The sequence below is a fragment of the Malus domestica genome, chromosome 11 (assembly GCF_042453785.1).
Source record: "Malus domestica chromosome 11, GDT2T_hap1".
Taxonomy (NCBI): domain Eukaryota; kingdom Viridiplantae; phylum Streptophyta; class Magnoliopsida; order Rosales; family Rosaceae; genus Malus; species Malus domestica.
This window is the reverse complement of record NC_091671.1, coordinates 36,629,087-36,645,781: the sequence shown is the minus strand read 5'-3', so window position 1 is coordinate 36,645,781 and position 16,695 is coordinate 36,629,087. Positions and strand designations below refer to the sequence as shown.

Sequence of the window (16,695 nt, the reverse complement as noted above, 5' to 3'; positions counted from 1 at the left end):
ATTCTTCAGGTAGATGTGGTAGCTTCTTTGGAAGTACAGCAGCAGTGGGAGACGAGTACTCGAGAGCAGTGCTAGGTAGGCAATCAGGGAAGGGTTCCAAGCAGTCGATTCCTTACCCGCGTTTGAGTGGAGGTTCCGACATATTGTTTTCTTTATCCTTGTCTTTGTAGGTAAGAACAAGGACAAAGGAAAAGACAGGGAGAACGCATGATATGAGATACTCTTGCTTTCTACCCTGGTGATATGAGATACTTTTGCTTTGGAGCTATTGGCTTGCAGAGGTACCCCAAGGAATAAGGAACACTGAATGACTCGAGAGGTTTCGTTGGGAAAGCATTTTTTGGAGATGAAGAAAGGCTCTGTATGTCTGCCTTGCTATGGAAGGTGAAGGTGGACAGTTATAGGAGGTCCCTTAATACCTGTAGAGGTACTATTCTTTCACTCGTGTCGGCAACCGTTGGATGATTGAACAGTAAACTTCACGTGCTTTTTCCTTCACCCAAAAATCTTCAACAAATTGTCTGTGATTTGCGCAAAGTTGAGTGTGCATATGACAGGTGATGACGCGGCTGAAAAAGACTGGCGCCTCTTCGATATCTGGGATCAGCGCTTCGACAAATTACCCGTGATTTCCGCAAAGCTGAGTTTGCGTGTGATGGGTGTCGACGCGTCTGGAAAAGCAAGATGCTTTTCTGATTTCCGAGCTTGCCTCTTCGATTTTTGAATGGCCTTTTCGAATTCTGAGCTCGCCTCTTCGATCTCTGAAATCCCGTCGAGTGCTGATTTTTTTATAGAGGCATGCAGTTCGTTTCAAAGCACACTTGAATTTTCGCATGTGAAAACTCCCCTCTTGTACTTCTAAGATCTTGATTTGTCCGATCTCTTCTTCCTTCAACACTTTGAAAATGTCTGGACCCTCTGACCGTCGTTTTGACTTGAATCTTGGTGAAGAGGCAGTCCCGCCTTCTCCAGACAACATATGGCGCCCATCCTTCATATCCCTTACTGGTCCTCTTACCGTTGGGGATTCGGTGGTGAAGAATGATATGACCGCTGCGGTGGTGGCCCGAAACCTTGTCACTCCCAGAGATAACAGACTACTTTCCAAACGGTCTGATGAGTTGGCTGTTAAGGATTCTCTGGCTCTCAGTGTACAGTGTGCAGGTTCTGTGTCCAACATGGCCCAACGCCTATTTGCTCGAACCCGTCAAGTTGAATCGTTGGCGGCTGAAGTGATGAGTCTCAAACAGGAGATCAGAGGGCTCAAGCATGAGAATAAACAGTTGCACAAGCTTGCACACAACTATGCCACAAACATGAAGAGGAAAATTGACCAGATGCAGGAATCTGATGGTCAGATTTTACTTGATCATCGGAGGTTTGTGAGTTTGTTCCAGCAGCATTTACCTTCGTCTTCTGGGGCTGTACCGACTGCTGAGGCTTCAAACAGCCAACCTCCGACGCCTTCTCTTCCTGGAGCTCTGCCGAGTTGTGAAGCGCCACCTGATCGTCCTTGAATATCCCCTCTTGTAAATTTGATTTGATTTGATTTTTTTTTTTTAATTTATGTATAATGCAAATTTATGTAAAATTTCCAGAAAAATAAATAAAATGGACCTTCTATTTCTCTCTATGCATTTGTTTTTTATTTTTTTTTTGTTTTTTTCTTTTTCCTTTGGTGCTGGATGCACCAAGTTCCATCATTTTTTTATTATTTATTTTTTTATTTTTTTACAATTTTTTTTTTCTTTCCGCACATGGTGCCCATGCACCACCAGAAACTTTTGATCTGCCATGGGGCTGTACCCCATCTTTGATCCACCATTCCTCTTTTTTCACGTGGTGCCAGATGCACCACCACCTCTTTTTTTTTTTTTTTTTTTTTTTTTTTAATTGTATTTCTTTCTGTATAAATTAGGATGCTTGGCGGAGGGATTTGTAGGGAAGGACGAAGACGGACGGAGAGCTGGAGTTTAAGGAAGAGCTTCTCGGCCGGCTAGTCGTTTGACAGCGGTCTTTGAAGTTGGTGGCAGCTGCGAGGCAAGAGACGGAGGAGAAGGAAGAAGGAGGGGACGGTTAAGCAACCTGAGAACGCTCGACCTGAGTTACAACTTCATCGCCGGAGCAATCTTTTCCTCTTCAAGGCCTTGTTCATCGCCAGCAACTTCCAGGCTCAACAACATCATCATACAACAATAGTAGAAGAGGAAGAGAACAATGAAAAGCATGGACGGAGAGCACTGAACAATCCTAATCGTCATGGAAGTCGAAGCTCAAGAATCTAATTCCCAAAACGATGTCGTCGTCAGCTCCTCCTGCGATATCATATTTGCTTTGAAGCAAGAAGCCCTCTTCTTCGTTGAATCCCACAACTGGAACCCTGACGCTGCCGTTTCCACATTTCAGGACAACAACGCCGCCGTCCTCGCCGCTGCTGCCGAGCTCGGAGTCGAGAATCACGCTGCTGGTGCTGATGTTGCTGATGCTGTCGAGACAGAATCAAATGTTACTAAGCAGGAGAAGCACATCAACCTTCGAACCCAAGACCCTCCACCTGAGCGGAGCATGGAAGCCAGTTGTGGTGTAGCGACGGTGGTGTTCGCAGATCGGGGAAGCGGGCAGGAGGAAGGCGAGGGCTGAGGAAACAACGCCTCTTTATGAACATGGCGTCTCGTCGTACGACTTCCAGATTGCGGGAGCGTGTCGGATTCTTCACAAGCATCATACAATAATTATTAATGATAGCTTTCTCACATTTGATTGCATGGTACTTCTCTGCAACTTCAAGTGTCCCTTCGATTGGGTGGTCCCCGTCGAGAAGAGTTTCAGGATCCACAACGGGTACAAGACCGTTGTCCCGAGAAATGGCAGCATAACGAGCAAGTCCCCAAAATCTTTCTTGTCTGTTGGGGTAGAAGACGTAGATGAGGAAGTTGACTTTGAAGGCCTGTGTTTCGGACTCTTGGAACTGACTGGTGATTTTAAGAGTATGCCTGCCTCTGCGTCCGATGGGCATGCAGAGTTATACAGGTTGATGGGAGATTCGCTGCCCGCCCTGTTTACATTGGCAGAAGAAGTGCCTTCCATCGCACCTTTTTTCTGAGTCTTGCAAGTTCATGGAACTGGAAGTGGGTTCATCCTCTGTGAACCGTTGACTCCTCTCACTGTACAGAGAGCCCATGACCTCTGTTTGAGGGTGCAATGCTTTCAACTGCTTGCCAAGAAGAAATATGGTTTCTTGACACTCGGCAAGCTTCTCCGCTGCATCTGCCAACTCCCTGTCCTGTTTTGTCTTGAATTCAGTCTCAGCTTCCAAACGCTCATTGCTTTTCAGCAAGAAGGTGCTCAGTTTCCGCCTCAGCTTGTGACTTCTCTTCGCTTATCTTGAATAGCATATTTGAACGCTCTTGTAAAGACCTGGAAATAGCAGCATTTTGCGCAATATTCTTCAAAGCCTTCTTCTAGCTGATTTGTTTCTTATAATTCGTCGCATAATCCTTTCTTGTATCATCCACCGGAGAAACATTGGTAAGACAACTCTTGTCCAGGCAATCGAGGCTTATTTCTGGTTGAAATGCTTCGGATTTATGATTCAGATCCAGCATTTTCTCGTTCCCTTTGTCTGTATCTGAAGTCATGATGAACTTATCCTCCGTGGGACAGGCGAAGAAGTCCGGCCCTTCAAAGCAAAGAGTCATGAAGTCTCCATCATCTTTCTCATCATGCCAGAAAAGGTCATTCTGCATATCGAAATCGTGGTAATCGCGTGCCGTGCCAAACTGAGAGAACTTATCGGATGAAGCTTGGGAACCGCTTGGAGATGTAGATCGAACTCCATACGAGTTTGTGAATTCTGAAGAGCACTTGTTAGAAGTAGAAGATCCCGCGCTCAAAAACTCGTCGTCCACCGCCGAGCTCGACCCCGAGGCTTCTCCGCCGCCCTGAACCTCCGGCCGCCGGAAGCTGGCTAGAATTCTGACCGGCGGCAGTCGAGGAACCATCGGAAACATGAATTTCTCGTAATCGAAAGAACCCAGATCGCCCTTTTCAATCATATCCTCTTTGAGAGCCGATTCGGCCTTCGGAAACCCGTTTTTTCCTCAGGAACTCGAGCACCGCCGAGACGTCGGCTGGGTCCACCATGGACGTGGGAGTTCAGAGCTAGTGGAGCAGTACTTAAATCGGAGGCCGTCGTCTCTTGGGTCGACGAGCGGCTTCGCGGTGCTGCGGGATATGGCAGAGCGACTGAAGCAGTTGTGGGTGATGAGGGATTTCGGGTTCAATAGTGGCGAGAAAATCGGACAGGAAGTCGGAAAATTCAGCGCCATTTCTTGCTGGGTTCCTCAAATTGAAGCCGAAAGCTTCAAACTTTTAGCAGATAGGAGTCCTTTTTGCTGGGTTCTGGATGCATATCAGTTAAACGACGTCGCAGCAGCACCGGACGACGACTTGTCGTAGTTGAAGTGAGAGTTGGATCCTTTGCTTTTGAGAAAGAAGAGTGGAGAGTGTGGCTTGATGGGTTCGGACTGGTTGGGTCGAGCGGCAAAGGATTGGTTAGCATTTGGTCACCCATTCGCCGATCGAGTTGACATGTCAGCTGTAATGGGAAGTGGCAACATGCCTTCTGAATTGACGAGGTAGGCATCTGCTCCGGTTCTCCAGTCATCACCCAGTCGCCATTCATCAGCGTCTCAAGCGCAGACTGGGTCTCCTGCGCTTCTGCTGAATCTGCTGTCGCTGCTTCTCGGCGAGCTCATCATTCACTGCTGCGGCGGCTGCTGCTGCGGATCGGACGAAATCTGTTGTGGTACCAATCCTCCTGATGGTTGCTGCATCATGGTGAAGAAAGGTGGGTGTTTGGGTATGGTGATAAAGGCGTCCTCGTGAAGGAGGAGGGAGGACTGCGGCGCGATTTTGGGAAAACAGATAACCTGAATCCCGGATTGAGTATGAGAGAGCTGGGCCTGGGGGGATGAGGTATGGACTGAGAGAGCTGGGCCTGGGCTGATGCGTTTTGTTGCTGGTGGAGCTTGGTGTTGGGCCGAGACATATATATATATGTTTCCCTTTTTTTTTTTTTTTAAATACATAATAACATATGTATATTTTTTTTTCTTTCTTTTCTTTTCTAAATACGTAATAACATATGTATTCAATTTTTTTTTTCTCGAAGAAACTGTAATTTAATTTTGTACAAAGAAAATTGCAAATTTTCTTAACAAAATAAATTTGTAATGAAATTGACCTTCTTTAATAAAACATTTATTCTTTTGATTTTGATGTGACTGAACTTGAAATTGAATATTCAAGCTGCCTACGTACCCTTCCAAAGAAAGAGATCAAGTCAAAACGTAGTTCAAATACATTTTTTTTTTTGTATTTTCTTTTGGTGCCGTTTGCAGTTTTAACTCATGCAGGCAATGAGTGTTGGTGTCGTTTGCAGTTTCAACTCGTGCAGACAAGGAGCATTTGGTGTCGCCTTTTATGCTCGTGCGGATCAGGAGCGTTGTGCCATGCAGTTTAGACTCGTACGGGCAATGAGCTTTGGTTCGTGCAGTTTAGGCTCGTGCGAACAAGGAGCATTGGTGTTGCCTTTTATGCTCGTGCAGACCAGGAGCTTTGTGCCATGCAGTTTAGACTCGTACGGGCAAGGAGCTTTGGTTCGTGCAGTTTAGGCTCGTGCGAACAAGGAGCATTGGTGTTGCCTTTTATGCTCGTGCAGACCAGGAGCTTTGTGCCATGCATTTTAGACTCGTACGGGCAAGGAGCTTTGGTTCGTGCAGTTTAGGCTCGTGCGAACAAGGAGCATTGGTGTTGCCTTTTATGCTCGTGCAGACCAGGAGCTTTGTGCCATGCATTTTAGACTCGTGCGGGCGAGGAGAATTTGTGAATTTTGTCAAGCAATCCGGGAGAGGCGTTCCTCACAATTTTCATAGCAAGGAGCTTTGACCGCGTGTTTGAAGAAGTCTTCGGGCAAGAAATCACGCATCGTGATGGGGATGGATGATCTATATGTCGAAATTTCATCATCTTCAACACGTTCACGTTGCTTTGAAGGTTGACAAGAGCTGTTTTGCCCCCTTTCCGATTGGCGGACTTGTGGATGAGACATATGCTTCTTGTGCAATTTCTTATGAGTGACTTGAGTCCATCCTTCAACTTTGTTTGTCTTGGAGGATGCCCCTAGCGGTTGAGGTGAAAACTTTGAGTCGGAAGAGCCAGAAGTGAAAGTGGTATAGTTTGACTTCACCACATCGTCAAGATCTAGCTCGATGATTCCTTTCTGAGCCAGCTTCATGATGAGATCTTTCAGCACGAAGCATTTTTCTGTCGGATGACTGATGAAGCGGTGGAATTTACAGTATCTTGGACTGTCGGTACGATTCATCTCTTCCGGCCGTCTGCACTCAGGCAAGCCGATCACCTTCTTTTCCAGCAAGTCTTCTAACATGGCAACCACATCAGAGTCGGGGAATGGATAAGTTTTCTCCTCAAGCTCTTTCAAAGTGCGTCTACGCATCTCTTGATCACGAAAGCCTTCGGCTTGAATCGCCTTGCCTCGTGTGGAGATTTTGACGGGAGCTGTGTTGACCGTCATCGCTTCCTTGGTGGGTTTCCATGCAGCCTTTTCCACTTTTGTCCTAAGAACTTTGTCGTCCTTGTAGTCGGCGATCGGTTCTTTCTTCCCATGATGGGCGATGCTCAACTCCATGTCATGGGCGCGAGTGGCCAATTCCTCGAAGGTCTGTGGTTTAATGCCTTGAAGGATGTATTGCAAACCCCATTGCATGCCTTGGATGCACATCTCGATTGAAGAGGTTTCCGAAAGCCTGTCTTTACAGTCGAGGCTTAGAGTGCGCCATCTGTTGATGTAGTCAATGACTGGCTCGTCCTTCCACTGCTTTGTGCTCGTTAGCTCTAACATGCTCACAGTGCGGCGGGTGCTATAGAAGCGGTTGAGGAATTCTCGCTCTAACTGCTCCCAGCTGTTGATGGACTCGGGCTCCAGGTCCGTGTACCACTCAAAGGCGTTTCCTTTTAACGAGCGCACAAACTGCTTGGCGAGGTAATCTCCCTCCGTCCCTGCATTGTTGCAGGTTTCCACGAAATGTGCGACATGTTGCTTCGGGTTTCCCTTTCCGTCAAATTGCATAAACTTCGGCGGTTGATAGCCCATCGGCATCCTTAAGGCGTCGATCTTCTTGGAGTAGGGCTTCGAGTAGAACAAAGAGGTATGTGAGCTCCCTTCGTACTGTGCCTTGATGGTGTTGGTGATCATCTTCTGCAGCTGCTGGATAGAAAGAGATCCCATGAATGCCGCTGCTTGGTCTGGCTCCAGGTTCGCATCGTTTTTCTCCACCTGAGGCTCCTCTTCTTCGTCATCTCTTCTCTTTAGTGGATCATTCTTTGGGTCGGGTTTATCGCCGTCCTGCGCCTCTAGTCGATTAACGAGTGCTGCAATTTGCAAGTCTTTTTCTTCCACAGTTCGGGTTAGCCTTGCGATCGCTTCATTCATTTGAGCCAGTTGTTCTTCGATGGAGGTAACGCCGATGGTCATGACTTGTGCAACCAATAAACGTGACTTTCCTTTAGACATCCATGATGCTGACGAAGAATGTTGTTGGCTGTTTTGGGGTGTCATCTTATGTGCCTCAGCAGCATGCTTCGGTGCCCCCAGCGAGGTCAGGTTGATGACAGACTTACACCTTTGATGCTCCCCTTGCTCTTTTAGCGGCACCAACTTTGAAGTGGCATGTTGAGGAGCGGTTGTGGCGCTAATGGATTGTCCATTTGCGGCAGAAGTGCTCAGGATCCATCCCTCAGTGGTTGCGAGAACGGCTTGTCCCTTACTTGATGCCATTGACTTTGAGGTGTGTTTGGATTCCTTGAACGGAGAAAGAGATGAGAGGTAGAGATTGTCCCACTGGGCGTGCCAATTTGTGAACACGGAAAATTCCTGAAACGAAAGAGACAAGAAACGACGTGCACAAACAAATATTTGTATTTGATGATTTTGGGTTACAATCTCTCTCTATTTTGATCCTCTGATTCGATCTCCGTAAGGTGTTGATTTGTGGATGTTTCGTTGATCCAAGGGCCGTCGGGGCTTGATATTGGATGAACTGTTGGAAGTTTCTTCAAAGGGCCGTGGACTTGATCTTTGAAGGTGGATTTGAGCGGATCTTCAAGGAGCCGTTGGGGGCTTGATCTTGAGGATGAATGTTTCTTCAAGGGCTGTTTGAGGCTTGATCTTGAATAACAGTGATGAGTGGATCTTCAAGGGCTTTTGGGCTTGATCTTGAAGAAACAGTGATGAACAGATCTTCAAGGGCTTTTGGGCTTGATCTTGAAGAACGGTTGGATGTGTGTGGATTCGCCGACGTTGTTGATCCAAAGGGCCGTTGGGCTTGATCTTGGATGAACGGATGATGAACGATGGTGCTTTCTTCAAGGGTCGTCGGGGCTTGATCTTGAATGAACGGATGATGAACGATGGTGCTTTCTTCAAGGGCCGTCGGGGCTTGATCTTGAATTGGTGGATGATTGTTGATCCAAATGGCCGTTGGGGCTTGATCTTGGAAGAACGATGAATGAAGAACGAAGAAGGCTTTCTTGATTCTTCGGGAACCTGGATGCTTGAGAGCTTTGGAGTTTCAGAGCTTCAGAGCTTCAAGGTGTAATATGAATTGGTTCCCCCAAATGAATGAAATTGGCTTGTATTTATAGAAATTTCCAAGGCCCTAATTTTGAATATAATATTGCAGATGAAATAAGTCGTTTCTTCCAGGTGTTGACACGTGTCCTATTTGATGACTTTTCTAACTTATTTCAATTTTCGTTGAGTCACACGCTACGTGTAAAATTTATGTAATACATGAGCGTTGACACTTTGATTTATCAGTCAATATTTATTTACGAAATTTCGATGTCTACAGTCATATTCTTTGGACAATCCGACACTTATATAATGTTATAAAAGAAATAAAAAGGAAAAACTTCAAAAAAAACCGTGCATGAAATTAAGTGCACGTCTACATTAAGTAAATGAATGGCACAGAGTACCGGAAGGCTAAATAAATGTAGTTCGAAATTAATCTTACAGGACTTGGACTTCTTCACTAACACTCAATCAAAAGCAAAGGTTGGTTGGTGTATGAATACGATCAATTGACTATTCAGCTGAGACCAAGCACCATATTCCGTATGTACGGCAACCCCAAGTCAATCAGAAACTTAAAAAATTAAAAATTACGAAGCTCTGTCTCCTTTTGGGAGTAAAAACTTGTAAATTTAGAATTACAGACCAGTTCGTTAATGGTTTCTCAGATAGAGTGTGCTATTTACACATTATTTTTCACTTTAGATAAATTGAAGAAAATTAAAAGATAAAAATTAATAAGGGTGTGTGAGAAGTAAAAAAGAGTGTGTAGATAACACAACCCTTCTTAGATACTACTGAAAATAAAATGTAATTAAAAGAGTAGATATTCATTATAAAATAAAAAACTATAACATATATATTTGGGCCAAATTTGTAACACTATTTTTTTACACAATTTTTTACAACTGTTTTGTGGCTTTCACTACATAAAATACTTTTAACGATCTAAACTGTTTATTTTTTAGAAAATTATTCATAGATCATTCTTGCAAAAAATTAACCAAATATAAAACCGTTAAGACATTCAACGGTCATAAGATTTCATATTTAGGTGATTTTTGGTAGACATCGTATTTGAAGAAAAACTTAAAAGATAGACAGTTTAGATCCTTGAAATACATTACAAAATGAGCCTTATGAAACAAGTATCAAAAGTTGTGTAAAAATATGGTGACATGAATCTGGCCCTTATATTACTTTTCGCTATATAGGTATAAGGTGGGAGTTATTGAATTGATTATCATGACCTAATTACCAAAAAGTATTGGATCATACTGTGGAATATTAGCATATGGCCATGCACAAAATGTGTGTGAGAATTTTTTATTTTTGTATTTGAAATGGAAGGAGAGAGGAAGAGAGGGAGAGAGAGCGTGGGATGTGGAGAGAGAGGAGAGAGCTTTATTTTTTATTTTTTTAATAAAAAAATATGTTAGAATCACATATAGGATAGGCTTGGAAGAAAAAAAACAAAATTTTGGTTGTGTAAAATTACATTACTGCCCACATTTCTTATATATATATTCAGTTTTAATTAAAGGTTTAGAATGACAATTTCATTAATTTTTGGTTGACAATGAGAATTTTATTAATATGTAGTTGAGATAATCAGTACGAAAATTTGTATGAACTATGTATTACTAAACAGTGAACGCCTGCCGAGGTCAAGTTTGGGAGCTCTCTCGAACATATTCCATGCAAAATACTAATTAAAGACAAATTCTAGTAGAAAAATATCATAAAAAAGATTTTGAAAACCTGTTATTTGACCGATACCGGTGGGCGGCCAGATGCAGCTAAAGATATGCATACACACCCAAGTGACACTCTTTCATAAGGATCCAATTTCAAGACTTTAATATATGAGAATTTTCCATTTTAGACAATTTTAACATAAATGGTTGATTGAGACGTATGTGAACTTTTGGTCATGTGATCATAAATGGATGACTGAGATGTATGTGGAATAATTTTTTTTAAGTAAAACTGCAAATAGTTGAGATGGATGGATTATAATTATCGCAATTGTTTTTTTTTGTTGAATAATTATCTCAATTGTTTGATCAAGTGGGAATTCTATAATATTGGAAAGTCGTTTTTTAACAACAAAAACAAAGAGCTTTTTTTTTAGTTGACAAAGGAAATGAAAATTTTCTTAAAAATATTACGAGATCACGGGACCTGAGCTATATTTGTAATTAACAAGCGACGATAAAAAAATAATTAGTTGTAACTGTTTTTTTGTTGTTGAAGTAACTGGTATTATTTGCTCAATACACCGATTTGTAGCAAAACAGTGTCGACGCATCTTATTTGCAGCTCATAGTCAGCTTAATTAAAAAACCTTTCCGACAGCCGAACTCACGATTTTGACAACAGTATATAAGAAGCTATTAGTTTTCTATGATTACGAAATTTAAAATAATTAATCAAGCATAATTTAAAGCACACCCACGGGTAATTAATATTGATTATGAAATTTAAAATAATTAAGTAACAGTAATTTAAAATAGGGGTGTGATATCTACACACCTCTTTTTACTTCTCCCACACCTTTTTGGTTTTAGGCCGTCGGATCGGATGAGTTGAAGAAGATCAACAGACATAAATTAACAAGGAGTGTGTGAGAAGTAAAAATAGGTGTGTGGATAGCACATCCCTTTAAAATACACTGTTGACTTATCTGCTATTTTCAACTAAGCCAAGCATGGGAAATTTCCTGATCAGGATATGTGGACATGGTAATTGCGCAGCTCTATATACATGCTTTCTTAATCAAGTTGCTGGAGTTTACCACTGAAGCTAATTGCTTGCAAGCAATATACAAATGTTCTGTAATTTTGTTTTCATACTATAAGCCAAGAGTTATAATTCTAAGTGATACTATTTAATTGTACTTTGATCAGCATTCCATGACTAAAGTAATACTCAAATGTTTTTGTGTATGTGTATTAGAGTTTATAGAAATAATTTTAACATAGATCATTTTGGGCTACTTTGTTTCCTGAATTCTTCTGAATTCAATTCATATAAAAAAGATGAAAAGAGATTGCAACAAAAAGAAGTATATATAATTCACTTCTCGTAATTTATTTACATATTAGTATTTACATGAGCGCATGTGACAATAATTCACTACCACACAAAAACTTATGTCAATTGTAGTATTGTTGTCTACTTTATTTGGAGGGTGCGAGTCCTCTGAGCTATGTTTGGGGGAAGGATTCTAGCCCTGTGAACTTAAGACCAATTTAGTGAAAAATGAATTATGCAATTAGAGGTTACTTGACTGATAAAGAAGATGTTTAAACTTTGGAATTGTTGTATTGGACATTAGTAGTGGAAGAAGAACTAACATTAGTAGCAAACACATACAACTTTTATATTTTTTTTGTTGAAAGTTCTCTGGTTATTTTTTAAGAAAATATTTTTTTTTTGCTTCTATTCCTTTCATGTTTTAAGTCACATGTTCTAAAATCGGACGGGAATTTTGACTCACCCTGACCAAAGTCGAGACGTGCTGGCCGTCACGTAAGAGTGACGTAGCCATGAGTACAAGGCGGAAACGATAAAGAGTAAGAGAAATACTAACAATTTAAAACCTATTAACTAACAATCCCATTCTAGAAAGGATGCCAGTGAGAGTGTAAGTGTATAAATACACTTTCAAAGCAATAAGAGCGTCTAGTTGCAGTCGAGTAGGATGATTACTAAAATACAACACCCGAAGATGAATCCTACTTTTACAGATTCTGTTAGAACACCGTTGAAGTTCTCGTGGCCACCAAACTCTGCTATCTAAGACTTGAAGGGGCGAAAAACAAAGTTGAGTGGGTCAGTAAAACACATTTATACGAAAACCTTATTTTCCTTGGAATATACTAACCCCTCGCCGTAAAACAAGTATATGATTATTTTTCCCAGAAATTAGAATACATAAATAAGCATATAAATATATCGTTTCAATTCAATTCATGCTTTACATATTCATAAACATATGCATGCCATGCCAATATATAACAAAGTACACAATTCAGGTAAGAATAATTTCATAGAAATATAATATGTTAGCCAGAATCCCTGATGTGGTATGTACGGCTGAGTTTATAGCTCAATAGTCAATCTAGCCGAAGTCACTATAATGACCTATACGACAATATACTGCATATAAGTCGGAACCACTGAAAATGGTTTGTACGACAAGGTTGGGTGTAATATAATTATGCTCAATTCCACTCTCTCAATGCTAGCTGTGCGATAATACGTTAGTCACCTACGAGTCGGAACCACTTATAGTGGTCTGTACGACAAGACTGTGCACCTAATTGGATCCAATGTGAGCATATGGTGCGGGAGGTGACATAATATACAGGCATGTGCCAGCTCTCTCTGGCTAAATTGCAATCACCCTGAGTGCAAGTTTATGAGATATTGCTTCTCAATCATATATCACATCATCGATGATTTACATAACCAAACACAACTTACCTGAACTTACATGTGCCTCCACAGCACCACATTTATATATATAAGGTATCACACATCAATTCATGCACGAAACATAATTGTATATGCATGGCATTTGAATTGCATTTCCTATAAATACGTTTTCTGGGGAAAACGTCAAGTATATATATATACTGAAAATAACTGCCCACTCACTGAGATGTCAATGGGTCGTAGCCCCCGAGCCTCGATTGATTACGCTCGTCCCAAGAATAGGCCTCACCTATAGGCGTAATAATCGAATAAACGTTATTTGACGCACATAACCAACAATAGGTAATAACTTCTCATATATTGCTCAAATTGGGTATATGAATATACCATCGAGACCTACACAACCTCAGGATCATCCCCAAATTTTTAGATAAATTTTTGGAAGCATCACGCGCCCCCATGCGCTGACAATGGCACGGTCAAACCCCCCCAAGCGCGGCCATCTGCCAGGCACACTGACGGCATCAGTTAACACCGTCAGGAATATTCTGAGAATATTCCGTTAAGTCCTAACAGAATCCATCCAAACTAACTGACGGCGTCGGAATATTCCATCAGACTTGACGGAATATTCTGTCGTCTCCTTCTTCAGAACTCCGACGATCGTCGTCGGCGTCGGAAAACTGGAAAATTTTAACTATGGTTTCTTCTTCATTTTTGCACCATTTTCTACGTACTTTATACCAAAATGAAGATCTCACAAAGATGAACACAACCGTACCTGGCTTGAGCTTCGACTCGTTGGAAATTGGCCGGAAAAAGCCTCAATAATTCCGGCCAGATTTGAAACTCTCCGTTCTCACTATTCCGACGTCTAAAATCTTCAAATGAAGTACTCCGACCTTCGTAAGGACCTCCTTAAGCTCCCTATGTCCTTTAAATTCCCTAAAATCAACATTTTACGTGAGCATGAATAGTACCTCAAATCGGATTTTGTGATTCAACGTGAAATCGAAGGTAATCTTACCTATATTTGGTACCTTTGAACTCGTGAAGACCATAGGAACACAATGGTACCATTTTCTTCTTCTATCTGCCATGTTTGCAAGGGCTTCTGGTTGTGTCCGTACAAGAGAGAAGAGAGAGAGTGAGTCTGAGAGAGAGAGAGCACGGGAAGGAGAGAGAGAGTGGGTAGGTGGGTGTGTGTGTGGTCCAAAAACCACCAACCAAAACTAAGAAAAATCTTAGTTCTAATTGGGTCACCAATCCCAAATACTTACACCAAAACATAACATACACATATCATTCAACGTAAGAGGGTATTCCCGTCTTTTCACGTTAACAAGAATTATTTTCCGGGACAGGTTGTGACAAATTTGATGAACCTAGTGGATCTAAGGTTAGGCTCAGACTTCAACAAAGAAGAGATTATGGTTACAATCAATATGTCTCTCATTACTGTAATGTCACTTCAAAATTTAAGCCTATCATGCCTTCAGTTGTGAGCATGCTCGAAGGCAAGGTTACTGTTCAAGAGTTAGTCTTAGACCCAAATCTCTAATCAAGTAATGAGATGGATCCAATGATTTAATCCTATTTATAATGGGCCGCGAGTAAAATACAAATTAGATTAATTAAAGGGTCATCGATTGCTTCATCTATAATTCTTTATGATATCTATCTAGTCAATCCTCATATAATTTGTTGGGACATCGAAAAAGAGAGAAAATGACACATATAATTCGTTGGGACACCAAAAAAGAGAGAAAATGACACCAAAAAAACCCCTCAGGAAGATAATCGAGCTGCTATCGGTCACGAGCTTGAGGACCATACCTAGCTGGAGCGGACGAGATCGATCGAGTTGGCTTTCGTGTTTAGTTCAACTTTCTTTTCCCGTCTGTTTGGTTGGTGGGAAAATCCCTACTCTCTGTTCATCCTCAAACCTTTAAATCCACGCTTTCAAGGTAATACCCACCGGCTTCTTAATTTAATTCCATTTTTAATTCAGTTTTCCATTTCCAATACCTATAAATATAATTACACAAGGAATAATAGGAACTAAAATTTCACATCACCAGAAATTTTTGTTTTCTAATCCTCCGCGGTTGCTCGCCAACCAATGGAGCGTTAAATTTTAATTAACTAAAATAACGGTTTTTATTTATTTATTCGTTTGTTGAACGGATTTCTGATAAATCCGTTGTTATTAGAGCTCGATCTCTCATTTCTTCAGATATCTCTCAACCTTTGGTCCAACTCTCTCTCACAGCTCCTCCATTTCTCCCCGTTCAAATCTCAGAGACGCCAACCACAATTGCTTCCGCTCAGCACAATTAGTTTCCATGATTACTCTTAAATCCTACTTCTCTCGCCTCTCTCTAAAATCCATTTTTCGATTTCTGAATAGGGTAAATGGATATTGTTTCTGTGTGCGGGTGGTACTCGGAGAAGTTTGTGAAGAGCCCTGGGACAAGGAGGATTGCATTTCAGAGAAGTAGAAATACAAGGCCACCCTCTCTTTGCGTATCCAATCTTACCCTTCTCCTAAATTCTAATCAAACTTTATGATTTATTTTCTGGGATTTGAGTTTTTATCTCTCGATTTTTTTTTTTTTTGTTTGCAGAGGTATTAATTTTCCTTTGACTGGAAATTTAGGGTTTCTTAAAGTATAATGTTATCAAATTCTATTTTACTAATTTTCTTATTTTAGGCTTTTGTAGGGACTGCTAATATACTGAATTTTTTGTCTCTGCATGATTTGTGGTCTTTGAAATTTTTGGTCTTTGCATGATTTGTAGGCTTTTGCAGAGGTATTAAACTTTATGGTATGTTCTGTTTTTAACGTTTTACTTCTCGCGTGTTCCGTTATTTGGTTTCTGTTGTCTGCCTCCTTCTAAGTTGCTTAAGTATTTTCATTTTCCATTGTTGGCTTATGGAAATTTGTAAAAATGGTTGTAGTTTCCTGACCAAATCCCAGAAAGAATATGCCGAAACACAGTGTAGCATGCAGTGGACATCCGTTAAGTTTCTCTTACTCGCTATACGTTGGCTTTTGCCATTGACCTATCCCTTACGACCTCGCCATCAAGTATCAAGGTATGGATTTAACTCTAAATCTCCTTTGCGAACTCTTTTCAATTTATTTTATATGTTTTATGAATTACATAAAATTTTCTCTTCCTAATGTTTAATTGTTGCTAATTTTACAGTTTAGTTGTTTCCCCTAATCTGGTGTTGAATTGTAATCTTGTCTTGGCCCAAGACAATTGATCCGGCCTATACACAAAGAAAGATCCATGCACGTGCTAGAGAATTCTAGCAAAGTTCAAGTTGGTGGAAGAGTCTAGAAGAATGGTGAGGATTCCACCAACATACAAGATTAATGTAGATAATTCTAGCTTAGGAAGGTAGTGGAATTATCTAGATATCTCTAGCATGATGCTTCCATGCTTATCCAAGGTTCCATCCATGCCTATAAAAGGAGAAGGCGTCCACACCATTTGAAACAACCAAGAGAGCAAGTAGTGAGAAGTGAGAAGAAGCAACAAAGCTTCTAAGAGTGTTTGAGTGTTTCCTCTTGCACTAAGTT

General features: G+C 41.3%; 1 long non-coding RNA gene across 1 annotated transcript; it reads left to right on the top strand.

Moving 5' to 3' along the window:
• Positions 1-15,503: 15,503 nt before the first annotated feature.
• On the top strand, positions 15,504-16,455 carry LOC139189359 (uncharacterized). The gene is made up of 3 exons (XR_011573231.1): positions 15,504-15,628; positions 16,084-16,202; positions 16,316-16,455. It is a non-coding gene; the product is annotated as an uncharacterized lncRNA (long non-coding RNA).
• Positions 16,456-16,695: the final 240 nt, after the last annotated feature.